General features: G+C 42.6%; 1 pseudogene; it reads left to right on the top strand.

Annotated features, from left to right (window-relative positions):
- The first annotated feature begins 758 nt into the window (after positions 1-758).
- On the top strand, positions 759-7,553 carry LOC130682782 (N-chimaerin-like; annotated as a pseudogene).
- The last annotated feature ends 18 nt before the right edge of the window (positions 7,554-7,571 follow it).

The raw sequence follows: 7,571 nt of genomic DNA, 5'->3' as shown, positions 1-7,571 counted from the left end.
ACACACACTGCTGCCTCTCCTATACAACAACTGCGTGTGCAAACCAAAGAGGAGTTCTTGAAGCCAGGATATGAAGCCAGAGCAACACCCTGCTGCCAGCTCCAACTGTGTTAAATCCTGGAGACTGTTGAGTAGATGTGGCCCTGGACATTTCAACACATGGACCAAAGATGACAGGCCCTTCTGGCACCCTGGGGAAAAGGCCTTTGTGTTCCTGGAGTAACAGCAGAGTGGACCCCAAAGATCACAGTAGTGTACCCAAACTGTCCAGGAGGTTAAGAGCATCTTATGGGGATGTTTTGTTTTATCTTTATGGCCAGTGCATGTACCTCCCGTAGCCCTATATACTGACCCATCTGTAACTCCCACAGGGAATGGGGTGAAAGTCTGGTACACTAGACCAGGACGAGATCCCATTCCTGCCATTGTCCTGTCACAGGACCCCTCTCTTGCATGCATTCTACCTGATGGACAAGATTTGCCTTGCTAGTGTCATTAAAACATGCATCTTATTGCACTTAAGGTCATTTTCTCCTACAGTCCCTGTAGCCTGGACCTGCCCCCTGGCTGCAGCAGCCGCGTTGATTGCTCTGAACTGCCTACCTGTTCAGCTAGACAGCCTGTGGAATGGGCGAGCTACGGACTTAATCTGCATAGGACTCTGAACCTAGCTGAATCCTCTGGCTTGAGGATTATCATGATTTTATTCGTTGTTATTGTATGTTGTTAGTCTGGTTACAGTGCTCCAGTTTTCCCACATGGAGGCCATTGTGGAAGATGGGAAGCAAGTAGATTGTGAGTCAAAATTTCTGGAGGAATGGGCTGTGGGTAAAATTGCAGTATTTCTAGAATCTCTCCTCTAGCCTTAGTGCATCTCTGTATCAGTAAGTGTTTCCATGGGGTGGAGAAAAGCAGTCCATCTCAATATCAACAGGTAATTACAAGGGGGATTGAGGTCATATCTGGACCAGAGAGATTGGGTGGGGTCCCTTTTTGCAGCCAGGTCACAAGAGAGAAGGGCAAGCAGAAATGGACCGAGCAAAAGGGATGACTGCTTGTAAGCAATAAACGGACTTCTCCCACTTTACTTCTCCCTTTGACCAATTTCGGTTCAAGGGTATTTTGCCCCAGGCTGGGAAAATACTTTCCCCCTGGAGTTACAATATACAATATTTATTTCTTTTCGGGTGTACACATAATGACTCAACAGTTACATACATTACTGACCATAAACACAATTACTGTCATCAAAGATGTTACAATATTATTGACTATGTTCCCAATGCTGTATTTTTTTTTTATTACATATATGTTTACTAGGCTTTCCCCTACCCCAAGTCCCCCCAACAAACCCCATTACAGTCACTGGCCATCAGCACAGTAAGATGCTGTAGAATCACTACTTGTCTTCTCTGTGTTGCACAGCCCTCCCCATGCTCTCCCCCACATTATACATGCTAATCCTAATGCCCCCTTTCTTCCCCCCCCCTTATCCCTCCCTTCCCACCCACCCTCCCCAGTCTCTTTCCCTTTGGTAACTGTTAGTCCATTCTTGGGTTCTGTGAGTCTGCTGCTGTTTTGTTCCTTCAGTTTTTCTTTTGTTCTAATACTCCACAGATGAGTGAAATCATTTGGTATTTGTCTTTCTCCGCTTGGCTTATTTCACTGAGCATAATACCCTCTAGCTCCATCCACGTTGTTGCAAATGGTAGGGTTTGTTTTCTTCTTATGGCTGAATAATATTCCATTGTGTATATGTACCGCATCTTCTTTATCCATTCATCTACTGATGGACACTTAGGTTGCTTCCATTTCTTGGCTATTGTAAATAGTGCTGCGATAAACATAGGGGTGCATCTGTCTTTTTCAAACTGGAGTGCTGCATTCTTCTTAGGGAAAATTCCTAGAGGTGGGATTCCTGGGTCAAATGGTAAGTCTATTTTGAGCATTTTGAGGAACCTCCATATTGCTTTCCACAATGGTTGAACTAATTTACATTCCCACCAGCAGTGTAGGAGGGTTCCCCTTTCTCCACAACCTTGCCAACATTTGTTGTTGTTTGTCTTTTGGATGGTGGTGATCCTTACTGGTGTGAGGTGATATCTCATTGTGGTTTTAATTTGCATTTCTCTGATAACTAGCAATGTGGAGCATCTTTTCATGTGTCTGTTGGCCATCTGAATTTCTTCTTTGGAGAACTGTCTGTTCAGCTCCTCTGCCCATTTTTTTATTGGATTATTTGCTTTTTGTTTGTTGAGGTGCATGAGCTCATTATATATTTTGGATGTCAAGCCTTTATCGGATCTGTCATTTACGAATACATTCTCCCATCCAATGCTGTACTTTTATCTAGCATTTATGTTGTAACTTGTAACTGAAAGCTTATACCTTTTTGTCCCCTTCACCTATTTCATCCATCCCATCATCCTTTGGATATGACGAGTGATGCCGGGGTTCTTGTTTGCGGAGTCGAAGAATGAACTTAGCAAACATGCAAGGTAGGAGAGCCAGGGAGAGGCTTTTATTTAGAGATACAGTGAGAGGACAGAGCTCCTGGCTTGGCGCCACGAGGGGACAAGAGAGTCCCTTTTTCATGTATTTTTCAATTTGCTTTGCTAATATTTTGTTGAGAATTTTTGCATCTATGTTTATCAAGGTATTGGTCTGTCATTTTTTTTTTTTTTTTTTGCAGTGTCTTTGCCTGGTTTTGGTATTAGAGTGATGCTGGCCTCATAGAGTGAGTTTGGAAGTATTCCCTCCTCTTCTACTTTTTGGAAAACTTTGAGGATGGGTATTAGGTCTTCTCTAAATGTTTGATAAAATTAAGCAGTGAAAGCCATCTTGTTCCAGGTGTTTCTTTCTTACATAGTTTTTTGATTACTAATTCAATTTCATTGCTGGCTCAATGAATTCTAATTCACTGATTACCAATTCAAATTCATTTTTTTTAGTATTCTCGAATAATTCTTTGTATTTCTGTGGTATCTGCAGTGATTTTTCCATTCTCATTTCTGATTCTGTTTATGTGTGTACACTCTCTTCTTGGAAAGTCTGGCTAGGGGTTATCTATTTGTTTATTTTCTCAAAGAATCAGCTGGTTTCATTGATTCTTACTGTTTTATTCTTTTGATTTTATTTATTTCTTCTCTAATCTTAATTATGTCCCTTCTACTGACTCTGGACCTCATTTGTTCTTCTTTTTCTAGTTTCATTAATTTCGAGTTTAGACTGTTCATCTGGAATTTCTCTTCTTTCTTGAGGGAAGCCTGTATTGCAGTATACTTTTAGAACTGCCCTTACTGAGTCCCACCAATTTGGGGGTGTTGAGTTGTTTTCATTTGTCTCCATATTTTGCTAGATCTGTTTTAATTTGGTCATTGATCCATTGATTATTTAGGAGCATGTTGGTAAGCATCCATGTGTTTGTGGGGTTTTTTTTGTTTTCTTTGAATAATTTATTTCTAGTTTCATACCTTTGTGGTCTGAGAAGGTAGCTGGCATGTTTTTAATCTTCTGAATTTACTGAGGCTCTTCTTGTGGTCTAGTATGTGACCTATTCTGGAAAATGTTCCAGGTGCACTTGAGAAGTATGTGTATCCTACTGCTTTTGGGTAGAGTGTCCTTAGATGTCTGTTAGGTCCATCTGTTCTAATGTGTTGTTCAATGCCTCTGTCTCCTTATTTATTTTCTGTCTGGTTTATCTGTCCTTTGGAGTCTCCTAAAATGAATGCATTATATTCTATTTCCCCCTTTAATTCTGTTAGTATCCTTATTCCATCCCTGCCCCCAGAGCAGATCTCCATGGGGGGTGAGTTTAGCAGTCCTGGGCTTCTACTCCCTTCACTTTTAGTCTGTGTGTGTCTTTGGGTTTGAAGCAAGTCTCTTGTAGGCAGCATATAGATGGGTCTTGCTTTTTTATCCATTCTGTAACTCTATGTCTTTTGATTGGTGCATTCAATCCCTTTACATTTAGGGTGATTATCGATAGATACGTACTTATTGCCATTGCAGGCTTTAGATTCGTGGTTACAGAAGGTTCAAGGGCAGCTTCTTTACTATTAACAGTCTAACTTGACTCACTCATTACAGTAGTTCAAACACAATCTAATGGTTCTTTTTTCTTTTGTTCTGGAGTGGCCAGTTGTGGGTTACTGTTCTCCCCAAGTGGCTGGTTTCTCAGTATCTCCGAGTATTCTGCCCATCTTTGCTTTCCAACCTCTCTCATCACCAGAGCACCAGGTAATGTGGGTTCCTGCCCCCAGAGCAGATGTCCATGGGGGGTGAGTTTAGCAGTCCTGGGCTTCTACTCCCTTCCTGCTCCATTTCTCTCTCCCTCGCCTGTGAGCTTGGGTTGGGGGTGGCCTTGGGTCCCGCCGGGTCGGGGCTTTGCTACTTTATCCCTCTCTGTGAGGTCTTCTCTTTTCCCCAGAAGGCAGTCTGTCGCAGTCTTCTTTTGGGTTGCTCTTTCAGGATTGGTTGTATTTGCTGTATTTTCGTGTTACATGTGGATTGGGGAGGAGGTTTCTGCCTCCGCTCTCTTGCCACCAGCCATCTTTTTCCCCTCCTTCAGATGAGTACATTTTTACATTTCTTTCAGATCATATCATTTTTCCTCAATATCTGTGCATATTCTTGTGACGTTTTCAAAATAGAGCTTGAGTTGGAGGTAACCCATCCGCAGACCCTAAAGGAGCAGCTATACAGGATTCAGATTCAAATTTGGCAGTAGCTGGAAAGAAAAAGAAAAACTTATACTCTTTGTATAAAATACTTCAGAGTTAACATGTATGAGTTAGTAAAAAAAGTTGGAACCTTTATGAGTGTCAAAAATGAAAAATATCTATATACAACTGCAGCACAAAATACAAGACTACTAGGAAATATAACTTGCGCATGGTTACACACAATTAATTCCTATTGTGGCTAAGTATCAGAGCTTGGTTTTCTTATTACAAGATGTAACTATACAATATAAAGATGACACAGTTCACTGTGACAACCATATGCTGTAAACCAGAAAAACAGACAGGCAGTTCCCATACAGTCAGGTCTACCATGACAAGTATAAAACAGGGTGCTATTAGAACACACAGAGGGGGCATCCCAATTTTATGTCAGTATTGTCGGCCGTTTGGTGAAGGTGACATGTAAACTGATACCTGCAGGACAAGGGAAGGGTGTGCCAGGTAGAGGAAAGAAGCACCTACAAAGAGCTAGAGGTGAGGAAGAACATTTGTGGGACTGTAAGTAGTCCAGTTCGACAACGTGCTAGAGCAAATGGGCCGCGTAGGGTAAGGAGCGAGAGATGAGACTGGAGGACTTGGCAAGCACCACATCTGATTTGGGTGTTTTTATTCCTTGCTAAGGTATTTGGAATTTTTTGTGAGAGAAAAACGGTAAAACCAATGACCAAGTCAATGGCTGGAGATTTAAATGTCACCCTTCAAGTGACACTTCTTCAAACTGTAATTGCCTATTAGTAGATGAGTCTTGGGTTTTTGGTTAAAATCACTACCAGAAACATGAGAAGCTGACGAAGCTCATGTGTTCTGAGAAGTGCAGGATGACAGTTCTATAGGAATAGCAGAAGTAAATCTGCATTGTAAAAAGAGAGGAGGCGCCGCAGCAGATCCTGTGGGAGACGAGCGTGCCCCACGGGGGCTCTGCGAGGCCGCCTCTCCCTCCGCCGGTACTGCGGCTCCGAGCCCCGCCCTCCTGCCTCCCGGGCCCGTGGCCCCGCCACGCCCTTCGGCTTCGGCTCCCTGCGCGGTGTGAGCGTGTCTGGCCGGGGCAGTGATCAGCGGTGGGCCAGCGCCTGCACAGTGGCCCTGACCCTGTTTGATGCGGTTGAGTATAGACCGCCTGTGTGGAAATCTCACTCGTGTCAGCTGCAACAGGAAGCCCCGCGTCCTCGAACAGTCACCTCTTCTAACGAGGTCGAACACAGACCAAAGCATTATGGGAGGGAGCTTCATAGCACGACCTCCCGAGAGGTAGCAGACCAGCTGTGGAGTGTGGCCGAAGGAGCCACCTCATTCGAGAGCCAGCGGCAGCCAGGGACCTACCTACACTTTGGCTTTAAATTGACATCACTTGTTAGAAGAGCAACTCTGAAAGAAAATAGGCCAATTCCAAATATGGAAAGGTTCACAATTTCAAGGTCCACACACTCGGAGGGCCACACTGGTGTGAGTACTGCGCCAACTTCACATGGGGCCTCACTGCTCAGGGAGTGAAGTGTGCAGATGGTGGTCTGAATGTTCATAAGCAGTGTTCCAAGATGGTTCCAAATGACTGAGCCAGACTCGAAACATGTCAAAAAAGTATACATCTGTGACCTCACAACACTTGTAAAAGTTCTTATCACTAAGCGGCCAATGGTGGTGGACATATGCATCAGGGAAATTGAATCTAGAGGCCTTAATTCTGAAGGGCTGTACCGAGTATCAGGATTCGTCAAGATGGCTTTTGACAGAGATGATGAGAAAGATATTTCTGTGAACAATGAAGATATCAACATTGTCACTGGTGCACTGAAACTGTACTTCAGGGATTTACCAATTCCGCTCATAACATATGACGCCTACCCTAATTCTATAGAGTCGGCCAAAATTATGATTCCCAACGAGCAGTTAGAAACCCTCCATGATGCACTGAAGGTACTGCCGCCTGCTCACTGCGAAACCCTCCGGTACCTCCCGGCACATCTGGCTGGAGAGAGCGACCCTCCATGAGAAGGAGAACCTTATCAACGCAGAGAACCTTGGAACTGTTTTTGGCCCAACCCTTATGAGCTCTCCAGAACTAGACGCAGTGGCTGCACTGAATGATTTACGGTATCAGAGACTGGTGGTACAGCTGCTTATCAAAAATGACATTATTTTAAATTTTGAGTTCAAAGGAAAAATGTTCTACAGATGAAGGAATGTTTTATAGTAATTTAATTGGCTCTTAGTGGGATTATTTTGCAGGGTGAATCTGTTGTGACTTCACTTTTGGGTTCCATGCCATTGGTTTCTGCTGCTTATATAAACACGAACTCAACTGGATAAAACAGCTCCTCTGGCTGCTGCATAGCCGTAGACTTTAACATATGCCTACTTTCTCAAATGGTCTATTTCTGGTTTCTCTTAGTTCTCTAACACACTACTTCATTTCCAGCGAAAAAGCAAAGTGTGTTTTCAGATTTGTTATTTCAGTAAATTATCCATGCCAATAAAAAAAGAACAGTGCAGGAAATAAGTAAATAATTAATGAATGAAAAATAAAAGAATCATTCTTATTTTAGTATTCATATAATCTGACAATTCAAATAACAATCTATAGTTAAAATATTTACACTATAATCCAAGAGTATGGTATAATTTTTTAATCACAATTTTCTTTTCCTCTTGTCTTACACCCAACCAGTCTTAAAATTTCTAAATGACTGTCTAGTGGGAATCATTTGATCGATTTTGTGATAATGATGGAAACTGAAACATTTAAAGGGAGAAAGACATGCTACCATCCTTCCAGAAATCTATAAAACCAACTGCTATAAGTAGAGGAAACAGAGAAAATGTATACAT

The sequence above is a fragment of the Manis pentadactyla genome, chromosome 3 (assembly GCF_030020395.1).
Source record: "Manis pentadactyla isolate mManPen7 chromosome 3, mManPen7.hap1, whole genome shotgun sequence".
Lineage (NCBI taxonomy): Eukaryota > Metazoa > Chordata > Mammalia > Pholidota > Manidae > Manis > Manis pentadactyla.
This window is presented reverse-complemented; position numbering and strand designations above follow the sequence as displayed.